Genomic DNA, 27,182 nt, shown 5'->3' with positions numbered 1-27,182 from the left:
ATTAAAAAAAGAGGTCCGTGTGGCAGTGGCTCCCATTCATGTAAGTGAAGGGAAATGGCGTTGCAGAGGGATGCAGGAGTTGGCTGCACAAAAGGAGGTGTGCTGCCAAGAGGTAAGTAAGGGGGTGAGGGGAAGTGCGTTGTCAGAAATGTCCACTGGAGTGAAAACTGAAAGTTATTTTCAGTCAAATAGCTTCTGTTTTTTATCACTCTCTGACATTTCACATACATGCGAGTGTCCGGAGATTCCAGGGGAATGATAGGGGTAAAACCTCGCCTGACCCTAAGAGGGTGGATATGGATACCTGCCTCCACCAAGAGGGAATACAAAGGGCTCTCTCTCAGAGCCCCCTTTACCTGTGAAAGGAAATAAAACTAGCACGTTTCGTAGATAAGTAGCTTGATAATGTGCACTACAAGGGAATAAATGCAATATACACAAAGTATGAGTTACTAACCCTGGAACCAGGCAGTCTTTATATGATGAATACTAAATAGATCAATGATGTGGCAGTATAACAATAACACAATGACGGGCTAGCTTTGAATCCTACATACAATAGCATGAGAAGCCTCGCAGATGATATCAAAATTGATCTTGCCACCTCGGTGTATATACATTTGCATTTGATAAATAATTACATACCAGTGTTAACTTAAACGGGCAAACAATGCATTAAATAAAACCTGTTCACAGCTTTAAATACATGGGCTTTTCATTAAAAGAGCTGAGCAAATAGCGCCATGGATAACCCAAGTTCACAGCTTTAAATGCATTGGGCCTCATTCCGAGTGTGGCTGTCAATAAGTTTACCGGCACCCTTGTTTCCAGACTGCCACACTAAAAGTATGCTTGCATGGGCCGCAGCGTCTGGCAAGTCTGTCCCTGCCTGTTGCATTGGCCCGGGTAGGCAGAGTCATCACAGAAGAACTGGCATCTTTAGCAACAGTGCTTCCGTCTCGCCGCTCCCTTGCAGTCCTCTGGGACTCCACAGGAATGGGGAGTTACCGAATCTGCTGACTGACTTCCCGCCCCGCCGGGACTTGTAATGTCCTGGTGGCACCGGGAAGTGAGGTGCCCGATTCAGTGTTTCGGGGTTGGCGTCAACCGGTCAGTAGCACCGGCGGGCTACCGCTGACCTCGTAATGAGGCCAATTGGCTTTTCATTAAAAGAACTGAGTAAATAGTGTCATGGATAACACAAGTTTACAGCTTTCAATACATTGGCTTCTCATTAAAGACTCTGTGATCCCTATTCCCTCTTCTTTAGTTGGGTTCCGTGTGAGGGTCAGCATCTGTGTGTGTGAATTAGTGAGGAGGTGTGGTTGGCAGCACTTCATTAAATCAACTGTGTTTGCTTTACCATTTTGGTGCCAGTCCAAGCCTTCAAGTGGCTGACCTGCCATCTTGGATTTTTCGTTCCCTAATGGTGGGGACGATGCTGTGCCAGTGTGTCTAGGCAATTCCCTTTCTCTGTAAATGACCCCGCATCTGGGCTTGCTACCTGCAAAGGAGTTAACTGATTATGAGGAAATTAAAAACATTTTTAATGTAGTGCCATTTACCTGCACAAGTACTCAGGGCTTGCGCCTCAGGAGGACACTCACAGCATATGTTTTTAAAGTGCACACACCAAGCCATTATTATACAGAGGTATGGTATAACTCTGAAGTTCAGATGGGCTTCCTGCATGAGTGTTTTCAGAAAATATGTGATGTGCTTCTGATGTCGGAGTAGGCTTGTGAAGTGAGTGCCGTAGGAAAATGGTACGCTACTCTGATATTGAAGCGGATCATGGAGAGTCAGCCATAAAGGAGGAGTCTCTGAGGTTTGAGCGGCCTTGTCGAGCAAGTGCCACAAGGAAGTAGATTGTGCCTTTGATGTTGTAACGTATGTTCACTACCTGAGCCCTCTACGTGGTTGCTTTTGCTTGCTGAGTTCAGTTCCATTAAAGGGGCCATGTTCAGAATGTTCTCTGCTTCAGGAATACATAGAACACTTTTCTTTGGGAAGGAGGTGAGCATGTCAGCACTGATCTTGTTTTGGTACAGCTCCCCAGGTTTAGGAGGTGTTTAACTTAAAAGTATCATCTCTTTAAATGACCCCATGTTATGGTCCCCTGATTTAGAGTGTGGACTAAGTGTGGGTGATCAGGGAATCCTCCCCATAACACCCCTACGCACATCCTGTACTGGCCGGAGAACACCCAGCCCCCTTGGTCAGCCCACTGGATGTCCACAGAGTTAGGAAGGAGACTTTGTCACAGCAGTAGTACAACTTTGTGTTGGAAGTGGTTTGGATTAGAATTTGTGAGTAACCACTCTACTATTCTGAGCCAGTGTAGCTTTAGTCAGCACACTCTCTGAAATAAACTGAGAACATCTCATCCAGAGCGGGAATTACTGATGCAAAACTGCCAAAGAAATGGCCTGTGTGTTAGGGTATCTTGAGAATTCATCCATTACAGCTAGGATGGAATGATCACAGTGCAATGGACCAAAGATGTCAATTGCTTCTTCATAATGTATTTTTTCTGCAAGTGGTGACATGCTTAATTGCTTTGGTGGATACTTCTTGGACATGCTGTAATGTTTTTCAAAGTGTCTTCTTCCTTTTTATGTTTGTTGGAGCACAATTCCTTTGTGGCCATCAGGGGCAAGATCAACAATCTTTTTTCTTGGAACAGTAAGTACAATAATCCTGCTTCCATTCTGTCAATTCCTTGAAATTGACATTCATTCTAAATTAGCAGAAACGTCTTAACACTGTACAAGTTATTTCGTTCCATTGTCTTCAAATTCATCAATGTGATGTCATTGTTGAAAATTAATGAGATCCATAACTTCAGATAATGTGGATTCCGTATGAGACAGATGAGCTGTCACTCAAAGACACATGAATGGGGCTTCATTGGTGAACAACGAAATAATGTTTTTCTATTGCTGCCAATGGACGACTGGACTTTTAAGGGAGTAGATTGCGAGAGCAAAAGTCAGCTGGGATATGATACTTTCCAGTTTTATGTACAATTTTGATGTGGTGGTCTTAGAGAGGGATCCCATCGGGGGAACATCTTTGCTCTTGGATTCTCTCACATTGTCAGAAGCACTTGATGGTCAGTTATGATAATAAACCTATTTCCATACAAGAAGAGATGATGGTACTCACACGCCCACCCAATCACCAACCTCTACTTCTCAATACTGAGTAGGCTCTCTCAATAACTGTCGAAGCCCTACTGGAAAGTATTTTCCCCCCTGGTGTGTCAGTTCCTGGTTCGTGTTTTGTGACAGCAGTCCTCTCAAGCCCACCCCACTTGCATCCACTGTCATTTGATTGCATGGATCTGGATCAAAGTATGCCATGCAGTCCACACTGGCGATGTGAGATGATATTCAGAAAGACATGTTGACACTATTGAGTGGAATGAATGTCTCTCCATGACAAGTCAAAAACCAAGTGGAGCAATGATTCTTGCCAGGCATTGAATGTATTTGGTGGAATAGCTCGCCATGCTGAAATATTAGCATCATTCTGTCATGCGTTGGAGCAGGGGCCAAAGTCAGCACATCTATTTTCTCTGGGTCAGGACACATGTCATCTTTGAAAAGATTCATCCTTAGAAGAATCAGTGTAGGCAAATTGAATTTGGCTCTTTTAAGGATTAAAACTCAGTTGTCCCTATACCAAAGCCACCCATATAGTTATCATTATGCTGGTGTCTGTATCCTGTAACTAGCCAAATAGCAAAACACTATCACTACAATTATGTCTTGAAAATAAACTTTTAATTCATGGATATCCTCTTGATAAATTTCAGCAGCTGGAGACTCTCTGAAGCTTAGTTGTTTCTACCTATCGAGACGTAATTGTGTCGCACAAGTTGCAATGCACCTAGGTCCGCGATGTAATTCGTGTTGGTGGTTTCTTTTATTAAAGTCTCATTTAGAAAACATAGTGAACCCTTCTGTATATCTATAATGTACTATTTCCTGGGTAGATGCTTGGGAAGCCGCCTGCCAGTGTCCACACAGACACCTACCCACACCACATCTTGCCTGTTGTGGGACATTTTCCTTCTTGAGGAAAAAACTCATGTCAAGTTCAAATGTATTCGATTGTAGGTAATGATAATAATGATGTGTTATTAATATAGCCCTTTAATACAAAGCGCTTTACAGAGCACATATTTACATTAAATATCACCCAACCGAAATTGGTACGCATTTATTGACCTCAGAAGGATGAAAGGCTGAGTTTGGCTTGCCAGGATTCCAACCTGCGACCTGCAGATAATGCTCAGATCGCATTAGCGAGCGCTCAACCCACTGAGCTATCTTACACATAGTGAACTACAGCATACAACAAGAATCCCATGCAAAACAATGTAAAATGCTTTCCTTCTGAAATAAAATCTTAGGACATAACAGCTTACAAGGAGACATCAGTACATTAAACGATAGATGCACGGGTTAATAATCAAAATTTCAATTGCAATTAAACACAATCAAGTTAGTAAAACGCGTCAGTGATAACATAAATATAAAAAGCCCAGTAGTCCACGTAATCTTATTCTGCCCCAAGGGGTGTGGGGGGGGGGGTCCTTCATAAGGCTTTTCCTTAGACCCAAAGCCCTCTTTATGTACTGATCTAGTACCCAAGATATGATACGGTCTTGCAACATGAGACAACGATAAAAGGCGGGTCTGAACTGCGAGAACCCACTTTGTCTCGGCACCGATATTAAAGTTCTCTTGCGTACACAATTATATACCTGACAAAAGAAAAGAAAATGGCCCAAAACACTTGCCAGATTTGGGTAATTTAGGATGTTCACTTAGCTTGTGAACTAGTTTGGGTTAAGGTTTTGAAGTTGCATAACTGTCATAGCTGCCACGTGCATGTGTGCTGCGGATGTGGCACGCACCCTCACTATTATGTTCTCTAATGTCCTGGGCTTTTGAAGTAACACTCTTGCCCAGCTGTTACTTGGCATGTCAGAACTTCATCACTAGAATACAGATGTAAGTTGCAGTGTTTTATTCTCATGTTCAGGTGCATTTAACGACTGTTCCAGGTCCCACCCTTGGATTGTACCGTCAAGTAAAATAAGTATTTGTCCTAATCTATGGTTTTCTTTGGAGTGAATTATTCTTTCAGCATGACCAAAAGCATCAATTTTATCCTTTCGGAACTCGAAAATGGTATCACACACACCAGGAGCAACCCAGTGCCGCAGTATTTCTCTTTTCCCCTTATCATCCACAAGACCTATGCCTGCAAAAAGTCATGATCCCATCTAACTCACCTGCGACCAAAATGGCCTCGCTCAGGAACATGTTTTGCCAGCTGCAGAGAAAGGGCATTAAGTGCAGGGACATTTGCGCCAGATGAGGCCAGGGTGGATGTGGCACACTGGTGTCAGATGAACTTTCTTCCGAAGACATGGAAATCCTCAAAATATAGAGGAGCGTATCTGGGATCCATGCAGCATAACAAACGGCCAGAAGAAGTAGGTGCCACATATAACAATGGTACGATGCCAATGTATGTTTTGCAAGTACCAACAAAGGGGGTGTCACATGAGGATTAATGGACATACCCCAGTCTCATGTAGATACACGGTAAGCCGCCAATCGTGCTGCTTTCCCATTAGCGAGTCCACAGCGATAACGAATCAATGCATTATTTATTACAAACATGTTTATCAAAATCCATGAAACTAAGACAAAGACGTATATTTATTTGTCAACACATTCAAAAGTGCATCTGTGCTTATGGCTTCTCACCTGACTCACACTCACTCTCTTTATATCTGCATACATACATCATATCATAGTCACAGACACAAAGGGCTTGTGCTGTTTCACCTCTACTGAGGGATTGTGTGGATCACTATTTTTTTGATCCACATATGTTAATCAAGTATATGGTCAACTAGCAGAGGTTGTAAATGTTCATTTTTATTCCCAAATGTGTGTTTTAATGCCTTCTGCTGTTGACATCTGAACGAAGAAACCATTATCATCAGTCATCGTCAGGACCAAACACATGATTAAAACCTGCATCACAAACAAAAACAAACAAAAAATAAACTCATAGGTATCAACCATCACTTACTCTGTGTCTGAGAACAGCTCAAAAGGGGACAAGGAGTTAAAACAACCATAAACATATCTCTGCGAACAAATCTTGCGGTATGTTCTCATAGTGAATTAAATCGCAGATAAATCCGTTGTCCGGGTGGTGCATGTCAGGTGGAAGATAGAATCACGCGCAGAAGCTCCATGCAAATGTATCTGTGAGCGTGCACTCTAAAATATAGTGCCCCTGGAAACATGGAATCTTACCATGTTACCATGGAATCTTTATGTCCATATGTATCCTTCAACTTGAGTCATGTCAATCCACCCAATGACTAAAGGGTCTGGTCCTTCCCTTAACAAGTCCTGATCATTACATGTATTTTTTTTTTTTGCATTTTTAAAGCGCTCACACAGCCCGCGGGCATTGTCATGAGCGCTACTCCCGAGGAGCCAAGACTGGCCCAGCGTCCCCGGAAGCAGGCTCATCATCCACACCCCCGGTTCCAGCAGACCCCTACAGGGGCCCTTTGGACCATGTCCTGGCGCCTCTGGCGCCAGGCTCATAAGGAACCACAGTCCCGGCGCCATGGGCGCCGGGCTCATATTCTTAAAGTGTGCAGTAGTGATTGGGTGGACTTACCTGTGGCAGACCATGCTGCATACTCACCTAGAACAATCCAAGCTGGGTGAAGTCCCAGCCACTGGCTGGGAGGGACCAATCCTCTGTTACAGGAACTCTTTTCTTACCTGGGTGGGGCTGATGCTAATCCTCTGACACTGGAACTCTTTTCTTACCTGGGGGAGGCTGGAGGATGCCTAAGGAAACCAAAGCACTTCTCCACTATTTAAACCACGCCCGATAGAATTCACGTGCTTCGCGTTATTCTGCAACAGCAGCAGGACGCTCACCGAGTCGGCTCCTGCATTCCAGGTCCAGACACACCCTCAGCTTCTCCAGCAGCAACCTGTGGATGAAGAAAAGGCACAGGAACATCTACTCACCAGAATTCAGCCACAAGAGTCCAGTCTCCGACAACCTGCAAATAAAGACATAAGGTTAGAAAACGGGCAACACGCTCGGAGCTGAGCTCGCTTACCTTATCCATCCGTGATCACACCGGAGTTCACCGCGGCCTTCGCTTCGGCAGCATCCCAGCACCTGGAAGACAAAAGACATTATTAGAGGTTCCCATTTTGAAGTGGCCACAATTCAGTAATACTTACGCGCTTCTTCAAGCGCAGCAGCATCGCCCTCAGCATTTCAGCACCTGAAAGGAAGGAAAATACATTATCAGAGGCGCCCATTTGGAAACGGCCACAATTCAGTTATACTTACGTGCCACCGCACGTGCAACAGCGGCGGCATCGCCCACAGCATCTCGGCACCTGAAAGACAGAAAAGGAAATTATAAAAGGGTGCTCCTTCAGAAGCGGCCTCAGATCTTCTATACTCACGAGCCTCTTCTTGCACAGCAGTGGTGGTGTCGCCAACAGCTCCTCGGCACCTGAAGGACTATTACAAGCCACAAAAGGACACTGAGCCTAAACACTGAAATCATCCAGTGACGTAACTGGATTCCACGCGCCCCTGCACCAGAAGCAGGATGGAGAGCTCGGCTTTATTAAACCAAAGGTGAGAGTTCGTGGAGACCAGTCGAGAACCAAGAAGTGGGAAAAGCAGAAGATTGGTGGGAGAACTTATCCAACCAGCTTGTAATTACCCCTTTTTCTTCCACCTGCAGAAAACTCACCTTACAAGCCAGACAGTCAATATTCGGAGGTCCTCCCCAGAGCGTCTTCCGAGTTCTACGCCTCATCATAGTCATAGAAGCAACTGTAGCAGTCCAGTTTGGGTCAGCGCCTCCGTGGGAATCAGGTGAGCGTTACAGAACGCAAAGCCTACCCATAATCTCCTACCCAGGCGCTATGGAAACTTCCGACACAGACCAATTGGCCCAGTTGTTGGGGGAATTAAGAGCTGAAGTCCATGCTGCTCGCCAGGAAACGAACGCCCTTAAGAGGGAATTGATAATGTCAAAAGAACGAACTGACGATCTCACCAGACAGTTATTACAGAGTCAAGCGGGGCAAACTCCTCTACCTAACTCAGGGGGGAATTATACCCCAGTTACTTCAACCAATCCCGTTCAAATCAACCTACCTGGAAATGTGCCATTGGCACCACCTGAACGCTTTTCTGGTGACCCTAAAAGATTTGCAGTGTTTATAAATCAATGCCGACTGCACTTTCTTTGTAGACCAGCAGCCTTTCCAACTGACCAGACCAAGGTAGCCTTTGAACTTTCGTATCTTAGCGGCAGCGCCGCTGATTAGTCGATCCCTCTGGTTACACAGGATGACCCAATTCTTCGGAACTTCTCAGCCTTCCAGGCGAGTATGGAGAGACTTTTTGCAAGACATTCCCAAGGGCAGGCCCTGGACAACGAACTCCTCTCCCTGCGACAGGGCAACCAGGACCTCTTAGCCTACATTGCATCTTTTAATAGGTTAATCGTGGAAACTAGATGGCCCGAGGATAAAAGGATCACGCTAATTCACAGAGGTCTGCGTGGTGAACTTAAAGACGTCCTTGCCCAGGTCGTGAATCCTCCTCAGGACTGTTCGGAATATATTGATTTGGTGGTCCAATTGGATCATAGGCTCCAAAACAGAAAGGCGGACCGATCCAGGTTTGAAACCCGAGTATTCACAAAAACACAAACCAACGCCAAAGGGGTCGACACCGGTGAACCTATGCAGATTGGGGCCGTAAAGGGTCCCTTAACCCAGAAAGAGCGTGACAGAAGACGACAAATGCAATTTTGCCTCTATTGTGGAAACTCTGGACATTTTCTTCGAGATTGCCCGGTAAAACCACCTAAGAAGACAGTAGGAGCTTCTGACAAGAACTCTGAAAAGCCTGAGCTGGGAAACTACCTCGCCCGACAAGTGTAGAGGTCCGCTTGCCGAGCTTAAAAACCAGTTCTTTGACCTCGCACTTCATAATGCCTATGGTCCTCGTAAACCCAAAGCAACCAGAACGTTTGCATGCTATTAAGGCATACATTGATAGTGGAGCAATAGAAAATTACGTGGACCGCCAATTGGCTTCCAGGATGAACCTACCTCTTTGTCCAAAGGCGGTTAAAGACGTCATTACCACGGTGGATGGGACCGAAATCGCCTCTGGACCGGTAACCCATACCACTGCTGAAGTGACGTTACTAGGCCAAGACGGGCATCGGGAGGTAATTGTGTTCGACGTGATCAAGGCTCCTCAATTCCAAGTAATCCTAGGAATCCCTTGGTTGGAGAAACACAACCCTCAGATTAATTGGCGAGCAAAGACGATAATGTTCCCTGAGTGTGCACCAACCTGCTATCCACGACCCAGTATTGGCCTAACGTCAGCAACGACTGACGGTCCACAATTACCTCAAGAGTATCAAGAGTTCCAAGATGTTTTTCAAAAGGAACAGGCTAACACCTTGCCACCTCACAGATCATACGATTGTCAGATAGATCTGCTACCCGGTGCAACTCCCCCTTGCAGTAGGATTTACACCCTCACCGAGCCTGAGAACCTTCATCTGCGACAGTATTTAGACCAGTATCTCGCCAATGGCTTTATCCGTCCGTCAAAGTCTCCTGCATCCTCGGCTCTGTTCTTCGTACCAAAAAAAGAAGGTGACCTCAGAACCTGTATTGATTACCGTGCTCTGAATCAGATAACAGTAAAAAACAGATACCCCTTACCTCTGATCCCGGAACTCCTCAACCAGGTGAAAAACGCCTGTATTTATACCAAGCTTGATCTCCGGGGAGCTTATCATTTGGTACGGATCAAGGAAGGTGATGAATGGAAGACGGCATTTCGCACTAAGTATGGGCTATTTGAATACCAAGTGATGCCCTTCGGACTATGCAATGCCCCGGCCGCCTTCCAATATTTCATGAATGACGTCCTCAGAGAGCTCATTGATGCCTGTGTTGTCGTCTACATAGACGACATTCTTGTGTACTCATCTTCGGAAGCTGATCATCGAAATCATGTTAGGGCGGTCCTTGAAAAACTTCGCCAACATAAACTCTTTGCCAAGCTCGAGAAATGTGCCTTTCATGTCACCGAGGTCGAATTTCTGGGATTTATTCTGACACCCAAAGGAGTCCACATGGACTCGAGAAAAGTTGACGCAATCCTCAAATGGCCATCTCCTACTTCCGTGAAAGGCGTTCAAAGCATGCTAGGCTTTGCCAATTTTTACCGCAGATTTATTCCAGAGTTTTCACGAGTGGTACAACCCATCACATCCCTCTTAAGAAAAAATAAGCGCTTTGAATGGTCTGCAGAAGCTGAACAAGCCTTCCAAGAGCAAAAGGCCAAGTTCACCTCGGCGCCAATACTGAAACACCCACGCCCGGATCTCCCTTACATCGTTGAAACCGACGCCTCTAGCTTAGCAATGGGAGCAGTTCTATCACAAAGGGATCCAGAGACTAACCAACTGCATCCTGTGGCGTTTTGGTCTCGAAAGTTCTCGGCGTCTGAGATTAATTACACCATCACGGACAAAGAGCTTTTAGCTATTAAATCCGCCTTTAAGGCCTGGCGGCATTATCTCCTCGGGGCCAAACACACCGTTACAGTGATCACCCATCATCGAAATCTACAGTATCTGAAAACCGCCAAAGCTCAATCCTCCAGACAGCTTCGCTGGGCTCTATTCTATGCTGAATTTGACTTCGTGATCACTTACCGCCCGGGCAACAAGAACGGCAAAGCGGATGCTCTTTCCCGAATTGGAATGGGAGATAACGTTGTCAATCCCGAACCCGTACCAATAATTCCTGAACAAAGGATCTTGGGTCTGATTTCTTCGCAATCCATCGAGGATATTGAGGCAAAAACTAAACAACTTGTGACCCCATCAGACTTACAAAGCTGGTTACAAAGAGGAGAGAACTTCACCGTAAACAATGTCTTGCCTTATTTCCAAGGACGATTATTCCTACCACACGCCGATTTACAAAAACAGGTAATCTCCTGTTATCATGATTCATTAATGGAGGGTCACCCAGGCATCGCCAAAACCACAGAAAAAGTGAAGAAACACTTCTGGTGGCCTTCATGGAGAAAAGACATAAAAGAATTTGTGATGTCCTGTGGTGTGTGCGCTCAAAACAAGGGTCAAAAGAAAAGGCCGGCTGGTCTTCTGCAACCATTAGACATTCCACCGTGTCCCTGGCATACCCTTTCCATGGACTTCATCACAGACTTACCCTCTTGTTCCGGGTACAACACTATTCTCGTTATGTCACGATCCGTCCCTGGAAGCTATGGCACGATTGGAAGGCACTACCACGAAGAACCTGACAGTAACGGCCTAGCCCTCAACCAACATGGAGGCCACCGCTACTTAAACCAGCCCCGCCCACTTACCTGCGCGTTGTATCTGTGATTTTCAACGATACGCTCGCTCGGCTACTCCTCCGAGTAGCCTCCTCCCAGCCTTCTACCGTTTTCTTCCTGCAATTCACTCTACTTGCCCTGCCTACGAATTTACCTTGCTTCCTTCTTTCTGCGGCGTCTGCCGCTCATCATCCACTCTGATTCCTTACCTTCGGCGCCTCTCCGTTCCGACTCGCGGTCTCCTCCGCCACTCTCGCGCCTCCTCGCGTTCTCCTCTATTCGCTTCGGGGTTCGGTCTATCCTTTCGGTTTGGGACTATACCTGGCTTCTAGTCTCTCTCTCTCTTTCTATCCTTTCTGCTTCCACCGCTCTCTTCTGAAACTGTTACGGATCCTTCTGTGATAGCTTACAGTACTCTTCTACTTCTCCCAATACCTTGTACTCTTTGCTGGTATATTATTCCTGGGGCTTTGCTGGTTTGCTTCCTATGTGATCCTGAGAAGTGAAAGAAGTGAAAGTCACCCCAGAACTTTACCGGTCTGCCTCTTGCAACTATACTCGACGCGAGTACCCTTCCTGGAACAGTCTGCAGGGTTTTTTGTGCCATCCATCGGCTTTTTCCCTGTCTTTTTGGGGCTTGGCTCCTCGGGGCCCCCCTCAAGACAGGTCCCATTCCCTGTCGAGGTGGCCTCCGAGGGAGCCAGGCCTTACTTGCATGACAGGAGGTCAAAGGAGAAACCATCTAAGGAACATCCCAAGGTACTACGGAAGAAGCCATCCAGTGTCCGAGAAAGCCAAGAAGGATCTTCAGGTGAGGAGCAGGGGGCGGAAGGTGATCAATGTGACAGAATACAACGCCGAACGTAACCATGGCTTCTCTGGAACAGTACCAGGAGTTGGTTGCCGCCTTACAGGGTTTAACCATAGAAGTACAAGCCCTGAAGACTGAGAACGCCGCTTTACGCCAACAAGTGGTCTTCCGTAGAGATGACCAAGGGGATTTGCCGCCTATGCCTCTTACATTTGGAAAGTATGATGGTTATCCCGGCGGTCTAAAGGAATTCTTAGACGCCTGCCAAGTTCACTTCGTCTTTCGACCTTATGCATTTGAAACTGCTAGAGCTAGGGTCGGTTTCCTTATCACCAACCTAACAGGGAATGCCTTGGCATGGGCCACCCCTTTGGTGACCAGAAACGATCCCGCTCTGTCCAATTATGACCAGTTTGTGGATCTCTTCAAAGGGAGATTCGATCGTCCTGAGGTCCTATACACCTCTCTTGAGGCAATACTCGATGTGAAACAGGGGAACACAGACGTGCAGACCTACATATCCCGATTTTTGAGACTAGCGGCGAAGACAGACTGGCCTGATTCGGCTAAGCAGACGATATTTAGGAGAGGTCTCCAGGACGAACTAAAGGACGAGTTGGCTAGGGTAGCTCGCCCACCGTCGTTCCAAGATCTCATGACACTGACCCTGCAATTGGAATACCGGCTATCTGAACGCCGACAGGAAAGAAGGAGACCTCGGCTCAATCTACCATCACCTAGCCCTGCTCCACATCCTCCCAAAGACATGCCGACATCAGAAGAACCAATGCAGATAGGAACAGCCCGAGGTCCTTTGACGCCTGCAGAACGCAAAAGAAGGAGAGACTCTGGTCTCTGTTTATACTGCGGCTCCTCGAAGCATTTACTCAGGGACTGCCCGGAAGTACCTCCACGAAGAAAGGAAAACTCCAACCCTCGGTCCTTTGCAAGGGTGGTCTCGGGGGAACAAGAAACAGCCCTTGCAACCTTACCCGACCCTCGGAACTAAGGGAAGACAACAGTCTGATGATCTTTCGGGTTCAACTATGGACTACAGAATCCTCCCCCATAGAAGTTCTAGCCATGCTGGACTGCGGAGCCGCAGGAAACTTTATGGATACCGAATGGGCTAAGGCACAACGAATCGCCATTAGACGCAAAGAGAGACCTATCCCTGTAGAAGGGGTAGACGGTGAACCCTTGTCCTCAGGTCCCATAGATTCCGAGACTTTACCCTTACACTTGGTCTTGGGAGAACACCATGAATCTATGATATTTGACCTGATTCGAGCAGCACATTTTCCTTTGGTGATAGGTATTCCATGGCTTAGACGTCACAACCCTCAGATCAATTGGACCACCAATGTTGTGCGTTTTGACTCTACTTATTGTAAGGACCATTGTACCATCAATCCCCCTACCCAGGGAGAGAACAAGGAACACCGAACACCCCAGCATAAGGTGGTAGCTGCCATTCCCCTACGATACCAGGAATATGCTGAGGTGTTTCAGGACACTGTACCCAAGCTATTACCTCCCAATCGACCAGAGGACTGTGCCTTAGATCTCCTTCCAGGGTCCGTGGTTCCCTTTGGTAGAATGTATCCTTTGGCTCCTTCCGAAAAACTAGCCTTACGGATCTACTTGGACGATAACCTTCAGAACGGACTCATTCAGGAATCCCGATCGTCCGGGGGTGCATCGTTATTCTTCATCCCCAAAAAAGAAACCACCGAATTGCGACCCTGTATTGATTACAGGGGACTCAACCAGATCACTGTTCGTGACCGCTATCCTATGCCTTTAATCAGAGACATTCTGGAAACGGTCAGAGGGGCCTCTTATTTCACGAAACTAGACCTCAGGGGAGCCTATCATCTTCTCAGGATAAGGACAGGCGACAAATGGAAGACCGCATTTCGAACCCCATTCGGGTTATACGAATACCGTGTCATGCCCTTTGGTCTCGTGAATGCCCCAGCTGTTTTCCAAAGATTTATAGATAAGATCTTTTCTGACATGTTGTTTGTGTCGGTTGTCATTTATCTGGATGACATCCTTATCTACTCTGAAAGGCTTCAAGAACACCAAGAACATGTGAGACAGGTGTTACACCGACTCCAGTCTAACCACCTTCTGGTAAAACCAGAGAAATGCCAGTTCGAAGTAACAACTGTTTCTTATCTAGGTTATATCCTATCCAAGGAAGGAATCCAGATGGAACCCGAGAAGATCAGAGCCATCATCGAATGGAAAGAACCTAGAGGAATAAAGGAGGTTCAAATATTCTTGGGTTTAGCCAATATCTATCGCCAGTTCATCCCTAACTTTTCCGACCTGATGTTACCTATTACCGGTCTTCTCAAGAAAGGAGTTAAGTACGTTTTTGGTCCAGAACAGAAGAGGGCATTTTTGCGCCTTAAGGAGTTATTTACTTCGGCTCCCATACTTGTACAACCTGATCAAACAAGACCCTTTATAGTGGAAACTGACGCGTCTGGAGGAGCACTGGGAGCCGTACTTCTACAAAGAACGGACGATGGCCTCAAACATCCAGTCGCTTATTACTCAAGGACTCTGACGAAAAGTGAACGTAATTACTCAGTTCTGGAAAGAGAATTACTTGCCATAAAATCAGCCTGTCAAGAGTGGAGGCACCTACTCTTGGGAACAGTGTATCCTTTCCAAATACTTACAGATCATCGCAACCTCCGGGTATTGCAGCAGATGGAGTGCACCAATGCTCGACATGCCAGATGGGCCTATTACTTTTCCCAATTTGAGTTCACCATTTCATATGTACCGGGTACTGAAAACAAGATGGCAGACGCACTCTCCAGATGCCAAGGAGAGGAAAACAACCTACCGCAAGAGCATGACCTCTTGTTCCCAAATCTGAAGATTATGGCTAGGGTCGTGCCACTTTTACAAGATCTGGTAACCCAATACAGTCTTCTACCGGCCATACCCGCTTCCGTCACTCAGGCCAATGACGGTCTATACTACCATGGTACAGAGCTGTTTCTCCCTTCCAGAGAGCTTCAAGAACAGATACTATCATGGTGCCACGATACCCCCCTAGCGGGACACCCAGGTATCAAGAAGACACAGGAACTCATAAGCCGCAGATTCTGGTGGGCAGGACTACCCAAGGATGTCAAAAGATATGTAACCACCTGTCCTGTATGCGCCGCCAACAAATACCAAACAGGCAAACCTTTGGGCCAGTTGCAACAGCCTATCCTACCCACTAGACCCTGGGAACTGATTTCCATGGATTTTATTGTTGACCTGCCGGAATCCGAGAATAAGACAGCTATTATGGTCACTGTAGACACCTGCAGCAAGATGGCTCATTTTTCTGCTCTCTCAGGTCTTCCGTCAGCTCCAGAGACGGCTTCGATCTTTCTCAGAGATGTCATTCGTCTCCATGGATTGCCTCGGACCATCATTTCGGACCGCGGAACCCAATTCACCTCCAAATTCTGGACGTTACTATGTCACCAATTGGGTATCAGCCGAGCACTTTCCTCTGGTTTTCACCCCCAAACTAACGGACAAACCGAGAGACTCAATGCTGGGCTGGAACAATATTTAAGGTGTTTCTGTAGTCACAAACAAGAAAGATGGTCAGCCTTTCTCTCTCAGGCCGAATTTGCCTATAATAACAATTACCACACGTCCATTCGCATGAGTCCATTCTACTGCACTTACGGGTATCATCCACAACAACTGCCCTGGACCGGAATGCAACCTACCCAATCTCCCGCCATAGACGACAGGTTGTCCGAACTCAAGGAAGTTCATAGAATGGCTAGAGAAGCACTGGAAGGCAGTCAGCTCACACAGAAAAGATGGGCGGATAGAAGTCGACGGTCCAACCCAGAATGGAAGCCAGGACAGAGAGTCTGGTTATCTACCAAACATCTTCCTAGATGGATACACAAAGGCAAATTTGCACCTCGATACCTGGGTCCTTATCCCATCATCAGACAAATCAACCCCGTAGCTTATGAACTACGCTTACCTAGAGGTCTTCAAAGGGTACATCCAGTCTTCCACACCTCATTACTCAAGGAATACAAGGAGGATCCTTTTCACCGCAAGACTATGAAGACTAAGACTCCGAAGGTAAAGGAATCCCAAGAATACGAGGTTGATTACTTAGTGGATTCACGTTACCACCAAGGGAGACTCCAATATCTGGTCCATTGGAAGGGATATTCCGAAGATGAAAGGACGTGGGAACCCAGGTACCATCTTCACGCACCCAGACTCGTAAGAAGGTTTCATCTGAGGTATCCAGGAAAACCAGGGGGGTTCCGGGGAGGGAGAGGCCATACTGTCACGATCCGTCCCTGGAAGCTATGGCACGATTGGAAGGCACTACCACGAAGAACCTGACAGTAACGGCCTAGCCCTCAACCAACATGGAGGCCACCGCTACTTAAACCAGCCCCGCCCACTTACCTGCGCGTTGTATCTGTGATTTTCAACGATACGCTCGCTCGGCTACTCCTCCGAGTAGCCTCCTCCCAGCCTTCTACCGTTTTCTTCCTGCGATTCACTCTACTTGCCCTGCCTACGAATTTACCTTGCTTCCTTCTTTCTGCGGCGTCTGCCGCTCATCATCCACTCTGATTCCTTACCTTCGGCGCCTCGCCGTTCCGACTCGCGGTCTCCTCCGCCACTCTCACGCCTCCTCGCGTTCTCCTCTATTCGCTTCGGGGTTCGGTCTATCCTTTGGGTTTGGGACTATACCTGGCTTCTAGTCTCTCTCTCTCTTTCTATCCTTTCTGCTTCCATCGCTCTCTTCTGAAACTGTTACGGATCCTTCTGTGATAGCTTACAGTACTCTTCTACTTCTCCCAATACCTCGTACTCTTTGCTGGTATATTATTCCTGGGGCTTTGCCGGTTTGCTTCCTATGTGATCCTGAGAAGTGAAAGAAGTGAAAATCACCCCAGAACTTTACCGGTCTGCCTCTTGCAACTATACTCGACGCGAGTACCCTTCCTGGACAGTCAGCAGGGTTTTTTGTGCCATCCATCGGCTTTTTCCCTGTCTTTTTGGGGCTTGGCTCCTCGGGGCCCCCCTCAAGACAGGTCCCATTCCCTGTCGAGGTGGCCTCCGAGGGAGCCAGGCCTTACTTGCATTGACAGGAGGTCAAAGGAGAAACCATCTAAGGAACATCCCAAGGTACTACGGAAGAAGCCATCCAGTGTCCGAGAAAGCCAAGAAGGATCTTCAGGTGAGGAGCAGGGGGCGGAAGGTGATCAACGTGACACGTTATTGTGGATTTGTTTTCTAAAATGGCCCACTTCATTCCGCTAAAAGGCTTACCTTCAGCTTCAGTACTAGCCAGAGAATTCCTTGAAAACATTGTCCGGTTACACGGCTTCCCGTCGGTACTAATCTCTGATAGTGGAAGCCAGTTTATTTCTCACTTTTGGCGTAGTTGTTGTCGGTCAGCTCAAATCGATGTAAGACTTTCAACCAGCCATCACCCCCAGAACGACGGGCAAACCGAGAGAACAAACCAGACTCTCGAACAATATTTACGATGCATGCTACAACAGTCTGAAAGCAACTGGAAGGACATCCTTTGGATAGCTGAATATGCATACAACAATTCAGTTCATTCGGGAACCGGGAAGAGTCCCTTCTACATCTTGTATGGAATTCATCCTCAAACCTCCAACCTCGACCCACCTCAAGATCTTGGAACACCCGCCGTAGATCAGTTGCACTCTGTTATTACCCAAGCTTTCAAGTAAGCGACTGCACATCTACAACAAGCTAAAGAAAGGTACATAAAAGGAGCAGACCAACACCGAAGCGATGCCCCTCAATACCAGGTTGGGGATCAAGTCTGGTTGTCCACCAAACATTTATCACTAAAAGGACCTCGCACCTTCAACCCCAAATACCAGGGACCATATTCAATTACGGTCATAATTAATCCAGTGTCCGTTAAATTAGATTTGCCAATCCATATGAGAATACATCCTGTGTTTCACGTATCTCTTTTGAAACCCATGCAACCTGGAACCAGACTGACCAGACCTCCAGAACCCATTCAGGTGAATGGAGAGCCCGAATTTGAAGTTAAAAACATTTTGGACTCCAAGATCATCAAATCAAAACTATTCTACCTAATCGACTGGAAAGGCTACGGACCCCAGGAAAGATCCTGGGAACCCTATGACTACGTCCATGCTCCTCGTCTAGTCAGGAAATTCCACCGAACCTTTCCCGATAAACCAAAACCCCCGGGGAGGACAAGTTTGGGAGGGGCCTTGAGGGGGGGTGCTGTCATGAGCGCTACTCCCCAGGAGCCAAGACTTGCCCAGCGTCCCCGGAAGCAGGCTCATCATCCACACCCCCGGTTCCAGCAGACCCCTACAGGGGCCCTTTGGACCATGTCCTGGCGCCTCTGGCGCCAGGCTCATAAGGAACCACAGTCCCGGCGCCATGGGCGCCGGGCTCATATTCTTAAAGTGTGCAGTAGTGATTGGGTGGACTTACCTGTGGCAGACCATGCTGCATACTCACCTAGAATAATCCAAGCTGGGTGAAGTCCCAGCCACTGGCTGGGAGGGACCAATCCTCTGTTACAGGAACTCTTTTCTTACCTGGATGGGGCTGATGCTAATCCTCTGACACTGGAACTCTTTTCTTACCTGGGTGAGGCTCGAGGAAGAATACGCACCAAAGCACTTCTCCACTATTTAAACCACGCCCGATAGAATTCACGTGCTTCGCGTTATTCTGCAACAGCAGCAGGACGCTCACCGAGTCGGCTCCTGCATTCCAGGTCCAGACACACCCTCAGCTTCTCGAGCAGCAACCTGTGGATGAAGAAAAGGCACAGGAACATCTACTCACCAGAATTCAGCCACAAGAGTCCAGTCTCCGACAACCTGCAAATAAAGACATAAGGTTAGAAAACGGGCAACACGCACGCAGCTGCGCTCGCTTACCTTATCCATCCGTGATCACACCAGAGTTCACCGCGGCCTTCGCTTCGGCAGCATCCCAGCACCTGGAAGACAAAAGACATTATTAGAGGTGCCCATTTTGAAGTGGCCACAATTCAGTAATACTTACACGCTTCTTCACGCGCAGCAGCGGCAGCATCGCCCTCAGCATTTCAGCACCTGAAAGGAAGGAAAAGACATTATCAGAGGCGCCCATTTGGAAACGGCCACAATTCAGTTATACTTACGTGCCACCGCACGTGCAACAGCGACGGCATCGCCCACAGCATCTCGGCACCTGAAAGACAGAAAAGGACATTATAAAAGGGTGCTCCTTCAGAAGCGGCCTCAGATCTTCTATACTCACGAGCCTCTTCTTGCACAGCAGTGGTGGTGTCGCCAACAGCTCCTCGGCACCTGAAGGACTATTACAAGCCACAAAAGGACACTGAGCCTAAACACTGAAAGCATCCAGTGACGTAACTGGATTCCACGCGCCCCTGCACCAGAAGCAGGATGGAGAGCTCGTCTTTACTAAACCAAAGGTGAGAGTTCGTGGAGACCAGTCGAGAACCAAGAAGTGGGAAAAGCAGAAGATTGGTGGGAGAACTTATCCAACCAGCTTGTAATTACCCCTTTTTCTTCCACCTGCAGAAAACTCACCTTACAAGCCAGACAGTCAATATTCGGAGGTCCTGCCCAGAGCGTCTTCCGAGTTCTACGCCTCATCATAGTCATAGAAGCAACTGTAGCAGTCCAGTTTGGGTCAGCGCCTCCGTGGGAATCAGGTGAGCGTTACAGGCATCGAGGCGCTGTATGTTTAGCAAGTCAGCAAAGCTTGAAGACTCTTGGGTGTACCCAAAAGAAATGAATGCCAAGACACAGAGGACATTTCGGTTGTCAAGTATCTGTGGGCAAGGCTGGCCTCCTCAAGATTCATGGAGGACAGAGAGGAAACAGCAGCATGCAAATAAATCAGCAGTGCTAATTAAGATCATGCCAAAGCACTTGCATAGAGGGAACAGCGGAAGGGACATTTCAGCACTTCAGAAGTTTGACACATGTTCAGCAATCACTCTAATCCGGAAGCCCTGTAACTGAACTTGCCCTCAGAACATAGCAGACCAGGATATTCATACTAAGCAGCTTCACTACTAGATAGAACTGTGAATGTTAGCAATTGCCACATCTAGACAGGATTGTGAATGTTAGACATTGCCACATTTAGACAGAATTGTGAATATTAGCTTGCATCACATCTAGACAGGATTGTGAACATTAGCCTGCATCACATTTAGATAGAATTGTGAATGTTAGCCGATGTCACATCTAGATAGGATTGTGAATGTTAGCAATTCCCACATTTAGATATAATTGAGAATATTAGCCGGCGCCACATCTGGACAGGATTGTGAATGTTAGCAATTGCCACATTTAGATATAATTGTGAATATTAACCATTGCTGCCACATGTAGATAGAATTGTGAATACTAGCCAGTGATACATTTAGATAGAACTGTGAATATTAGCTTGCATCCCATCTAGATAAAATTGTGAATATTAGCCTGCGCCACATTTAGATAGAATTGTGAATATTAGCCGGTGTGACATCAAGACAGGATTACAAATATTAGTCTGCATCGCATCTAGACAGGATTGTGAATATTAGCCTGCATCACATCTAGACAGGATTGTAAAGGCTGGCTTGCGTCACATCTAGACAGGATTGTGAATGTTAGCCATTGCCACATTTAGATAGAATTGTGAATATTAGCGTTCATCACATCTAGACAGGATTGTTAATATTAGCCTGCATCACATCTAGACAGGATTGTCAATATTAGCCTGCGTCACTTCTAAACAGGTTTGTAAATGCTGGCTTGCGTCACTTCCAGACAGGATTGCGAATATTAGCCAGTGCCACATTTATATAGAATTGTGAATATTATCCTGCATCACATCTAGACAAGATTGTAAGTGCTGGCTTGTGCCACTTCTAGACAGGATTGTGAATGTTAGCCATTGCCACATTTAGATAAAATTGTGAATATTAGCTCGCATCACATCTAGACAAGATTGTAAATGCTGGCTTGCACCGCTTTTAGACAGGATTGTGAATGTTAGCCAGTGCCACATTTAGATACATTTGTGAACATTAGCTTGCGTCACATCTAGCCAGGATTGTGAATGCTGGCTTGCGTCACTTCTAGACAGGATTGTGAATGCTGGCTTGCATCACTTCTAGACAGGATTGTGAATGCTAGCCAGTGCAACCTTTAGATAGACTTGCGAATTTTAGCCATTGCTGCCTTTAGATAGAATTGTGAATATTGGCTCGTGTCACATCTAGACAGGATTGTAAATATTGGATTGCGTCGCTTCTAGACAGGATTGTGAATGTTAGCAAGTGCCGAATCTAGATGGAAATGGGGAGATTGTCATGCGCCACATCTAGAAAGAACTTGGAAATTAGCACGTATCAGCTCTAGATAGTGAGGCCAATAACCAACCCACTAACAATCTCACGCCTCTGCAAACACCTCTCAAACACTAACCAAACACAAGCACAACCCTAAAGCACAGCAAACTGCACAAACTTCACTAAGTGTAGCAACAACAAAACAAATCACACATAGCTTTGCACAACAGAACACGATGGCTACCAACCGAAAAGCACACCTAAACTCAACGAACAGTATTACATGAACTGAAGCTGCCTACAGCACATAACTTCTCTCTTGCACTTTTCCCGCTCAGTCCCACTAACTCACCCCACCTCCTTTCCTTTTCAGATCCGCCAGAGCGCCAGGGGACCATTCCGGTGGTGATAGAGTGTGGTACAAATATCCTTTAACATATCTTTTAACATGTTGGGAGATAGTGTGGGGTGAAATAACCCCAGATGCCATAAGTAAAAGGCCAGGGTGAGTGGGGGACAGGCCCCCAAGTAACAGGCCAGCGCTGAAATAATGCTGCCCTTCCTGAAGGAACAAAAACACACATGGACCTAAGGTGTTAACCAACTTAAATATGTGAATTACCATTCATGAAGGAACAAAAACACACATGAACATCTGCACTGATATTTCCAGGAATTGTAGTGCACATAATATTAAATGGAAATGCTAAGATTGTGTTTCAAACCGTTGCAGTAAAACAAAGCCTTTTTTTCCTGTGAAATAAATACATGCCTGTCACTTTTTTTTCCTTTTCAACTAATAATATGTACAGCAAAATGCTTGTCAAACTTTCAAAAAGTGGATAGGGTTTCTGCCATGCAAGTGTTTTTACACAAAGGTCCTCCAGAAGAGAAATAGCTTGAGCTACAAACACAGTGTCAGGAAACATCTTGGGGAAGGTTCGTGCTTCGATGGGCTCGTAATCAGGACGTCTGGACAAGGCATCAGCTATGATGTTATGTGTTCCAGGGAAGTGAAGAATTTGAAATTGGTATTGGGCAAAAAAGAAGGCCCAACGGGCCTGACGACTGTTTCTGCACTCCAGGGATTGTAGCACTTGTAAATTTCGAGGGTCCGTGCGAACTTGTACTGGGTGTTTGGCACCCAAAAGGAGATGACCCCAGTCGGTGAAGGCTTGTCGGATGGCTACCAACTCCTTCTCCAAGACGGAATAATGTGTCTCACTGGGAGTCAAGGTGCGGGATACATATGCAATAGGATGTTCCATCTTGTCCTCAAGTTCTTGCTTCAAGACTGCTCTGATGGCATAGTCGGATGTGTCAGTCTCTACCAAGCAGGGTCGATCTATATCAGGTTGAGCTAGGATTGGAGCTCGAGTGATTTCCTGTTTCAGTTGTTGAAAGGCTGTCTCTTGAGTCGAGGACCATTGAAATGGAGTGTCTTTCTTTAGAAGTGCTACAATAGGATGTAAAATGTCAGAAAACATGGGTATACATTTTCTGTAGAAGTTAGCAAGTCCCAGGAAGGATTGAATCTGTTTCACAGTAGTGGGAGCAGGCCAAGACAGGATGGAATCAACCTTGGAAGGATCCATTCCGATACCTTTGAAACTAAGGACGAATCCAAGATAGTGAACGGTTGATGCATGGAAAAGGCACTTTTCAGGTTTGGCCAGGAGCTTGTGTTCACGCAGGCATTGTAAAACTGCTTTTACATGTTCTTGATGGGTCTGAGGTTCCTTGGAATAAATTAGTATATCGTCTAGATATACAATGACGAAAAGGAACAGCATGTCAGAAAAAACCCGATCCATGAAGCGTTGAAATACTGTGGGGGCATTGGCGAGACCAAAGGGCATTACCAGATACTCGAAATTGCCAAAGGGAGTTCTGAAGGCTGTTTTCCACTCATCGCCTTCCTTTATGCGAATGAGATGGTAAGCACCCCTGAGATCAAGTTTAGTGAATATGATAGCACCCCTCACTGCCTCCAGAATGTCCAAAATAGTGGTAATGGATAGCGGTCCTTGAGAGTGCATTGGTTGAGGCCACGGTAATCCAGAAAAGGTCAGAGTTCCTTGGTGTCCTTTTTAGGGACGAAGAAGAGGGAAGCACCAGCTGAAGACTTGGAAGGTCGAATAGTACCGTTTGCAAGATTGGTATCCAAATATTCTCTGAGGGCTTTCTTTTCTGGTTCAGACAAAATGAACATTCTTCCAAAGGGAATCACTGCTGATGGTTCTGTATCAATGGCACATTCCTCAGGTCTGTGAGATGGGAGAGATTAAACAATGGCTGTTGAAAACACATCTGAGTATGTTTGGTATGCCTGAGGGATTTGGATAATGTTACAAACAGTTGCGGATGGTTGGTTGAGTTCCTGGAAATCCGCTGAAGGACTTGACAATATGGTAAGAGATAAACAAGGGGACATGCAATGTTCTGAACCGAGAAACAAGGACCCGGCTGCCCAATTGATGTAGGGATTGTGTTTCTGTAACCAAGGCATGCCTAAAACCAAGTGGTAATAAGCAGATTTAATGATGTCAAACTTGAGTATTTCCTGATGGTTGTTTATTGACAGCAGTAAGTCCTTGGTTTGGTGAGTTATGGGTCCAGAAGACAAGGGTCTGCCATCAATGGCTTCGACAGGTTGTACTATCTCTTTGGTTTCCTGAGGAATGTGATGATCGACAACCCAATCATGAAAATGCCCATGACACCACAGTCCACTAAGGCCAGGATGGGGTAGGATTCTCTCTTGGAAGGGGATAAGACTGTTTGTAGAATCACAAGAGTGTTCTGTCCTGGAGATTTCACGGAAGGAACAGATGAGGAGCAGACATCATTCTTCCGAAGCTGTGCTCCGCTTAGTATCGGGAGCTGGCATTTCCCAAACGCTGAGGTGGCGCTATAGGACATTCTCTTACAAGGTGTTTATCAGAGGCACAATACAGGCACAGTCCTGTATTAATCTGACGGATCCTTTCTTGGGGAGAAATAGGGCCTCGGAAGGCGCCTAGTTGCATAGGTTCTGGATCTGAGGCTTGCGAGGCAGTTGTTTCTTTTGGGCAGGGATAGCTCATGGCTGTCTTTGGAGATGTTGTCTTAGATTTCTTTTGGTCTGCCTTTCTTTCCTAGATTCGGAAATCGATCTGTAGGGAGAGGTCCATGAGAGCTTGAAAGGAGCTTGGGCGAGCTACTCTAGCTAATTCATCCTTTATCTCATCATTTAAACCTCTTCAAAAGAGGCTAAAGCTGGCTTCCTGGAACCAATCGGCTTCTTTTGCTAGCTGTTTAAAGCGAGTCACATAAGTGTGCATATCCTGAGTTCCTTGTTGGAATTCAAGCAGTCTTTCCTATGCACTATAAACGAGTTCAGGGCAATCAAACATGGCCTTGAGGGCTTCCACAAATCCATCGTAATGATCCAGGAGAGCATCGCTCGCATTGACTAAGGGAGTTGCCCAGATTAAGGCATTGCCCGTGAGATGAGATATCATGATTCCAACCTTTGCTCGTGGGGTGGAAAAGTAGTACGGTTTGAAGGTGAAGTGTACTAAACAAGAATCAAGGAAGTCACGTAGGTTTTTTTGATGATCCGTCGTATTTGTCCACTACTCCCCTAACAATACACTTTCCTTGGCTGCAGAGTCAAGAGATAAAACCAACTGCTTTAATGCCGCATTATCAGCCTTAAGGTTTTGGACTTCAGTGGTTAATTCTTGCATACCTCTCATGAGGTCCTGAACTGCGGCTTGCATATCTGCCCTTGTATCAGGTTTTAGGCATCTCAATCTGTCACAAGTTTCTCCCCTTCCCACCTGTTTCTCCTTACTTGCGACCTTCATGGAAGTGGCTTCCTTCTTTCTTACTGTCGGGACTTATACAGACCTGGACACCGGTCTTCGGATTCCAGCGTGAGGTCTGTTGCCTTCCACTAGGAAGAATTCAATATCCAGGACAAGGAACCAGAAAGGAGATGACCTGGCTCGGATTGGAGCCGAAGCGCCGTAGGACCAAGCACAAGGTTAATCCAATAATTGAGTACGAAAAGAGAAGTAAAGGGAACAAAGGAGTACCAGGAAGGAGGGAAGCAAAGGAATCAAAAAAGGGAGCGCAAAGCGAACTTCGATAACGCAGGTCTAACTACTCCAAGCAGTTGCGTTGAGACGCGCGACACCGCAGGGGCGTGGTTATTTTCTAGGAAGTCGAGCATAGCATGAAAGGACTGGTGTGCAGCATTTCCGAACTGTCGACCATGCTGGTAGAATCACGGAGTTCATACCGCGGTGCATCATGGACCATGAAGTCCAGAATGGACGAATTCGGCGGTTCATGACAGGCAGAGCTAATCTAAACACTGAACCCTCTCTGATGTCAGAGCCATGAACAGGGAAATTGAAACTGGGAGAGCAAGGGTGAGGGCCAGAGCAAAGGAGTGGTTTGGCTGCCCATTGTGCAAAAGAGGAGAAATGCATTTTATCGTGTAAAATTGAAAATATGTATCGCACAATAATCATTGTAGAATTTCTGGAAAGGTGTCGGTTTAACCCCTTCTGGTCATCATAAAATGATTTTTGTGAGGTAAACACAACTAAAGTTATTCAGGAAAATGTGATGTGGCCCTTCTTGCCAATTCCAGTGAGGAGAAAAATTGATAAAACATGTAAAATGTGATCAGTATGGTTCCCATAAAAGGCCATCTTTTTCACTGATATGAGTCCAGAGCAAATGAAGAAAAACAGTAGTTCTGCACAGGAATGAAATACAAACCCATGAGTAGTGTCATTTGACTTGCAGCAAAATATATGTTTCAAAAATGCATTCATATCTATGAAAACATGGATGTAAAAGGTATTTTTAAGGTAGTGAGATTTTAAGGGCAAAAACATGACCAAGCCCCCTGTCAAAGTGAGATGAAAAAGTGGTCTCCTCCCCTGAAGTGGTCTCCTCCTCTGCAGTCCCAAATCACTCCCACATTTCTTGGACCTATTAGCACACAGGTGGGGGTGGGGTACTGGAGCATTAACCAATCCCTTCTGCAGGAACTATGACACATTATTGATGTCATTTTCACTTTCACTAAGTAAGCTTGCCTCAGAGCAGGACTTTCCCCACTAAACCCTGAGGTGATCTGCTGTCGACATCTGGAGAAACATCCCAGCAGTGAGAGGATTACCTTGCAGTGGAGCCAGGAGATGTAGAAGTTGACGCTCCCTGATATTCAGTCCAGACCTCTCCTCTAAGTAGAACTAAACACCAAAAGCCATAGAGTGTGTAGGCTCTGTATTCCTTTTGCATTGCCTTAGAGAATTCCCCATTGTAAAATCCCCTTTTGCCTGTATATTTCAGTCATTTCCCCATTGAAGAATCTTTTGTGTGCCTGTATATTCAGTCATTGCCCCATTGAAGGATCCCCATTTGCCTGTGTAGATCCTTGGCCTATTTGTCAAAGTAAATCTTAATTCCCCC

This window comes from Ambystoma mexicanum, chromosome 10, assembly GCF_040938575.1.
Source record: "Ambystoma mexicanum isolate Mex_15411 chromosome 10, UKY_AmexF1_1, whole genome shotgun sequence".
Classification (NCBI taxonomy): domain Eukaryota; kingdom Metazoa; phylum Chordata; class Amphibia; order Caudata; family Ambystomatidae; genus Ambystoma; species Ambystoma mexicanum.
Note: the sequence above shows the minus strand (reverse complement) of the source record.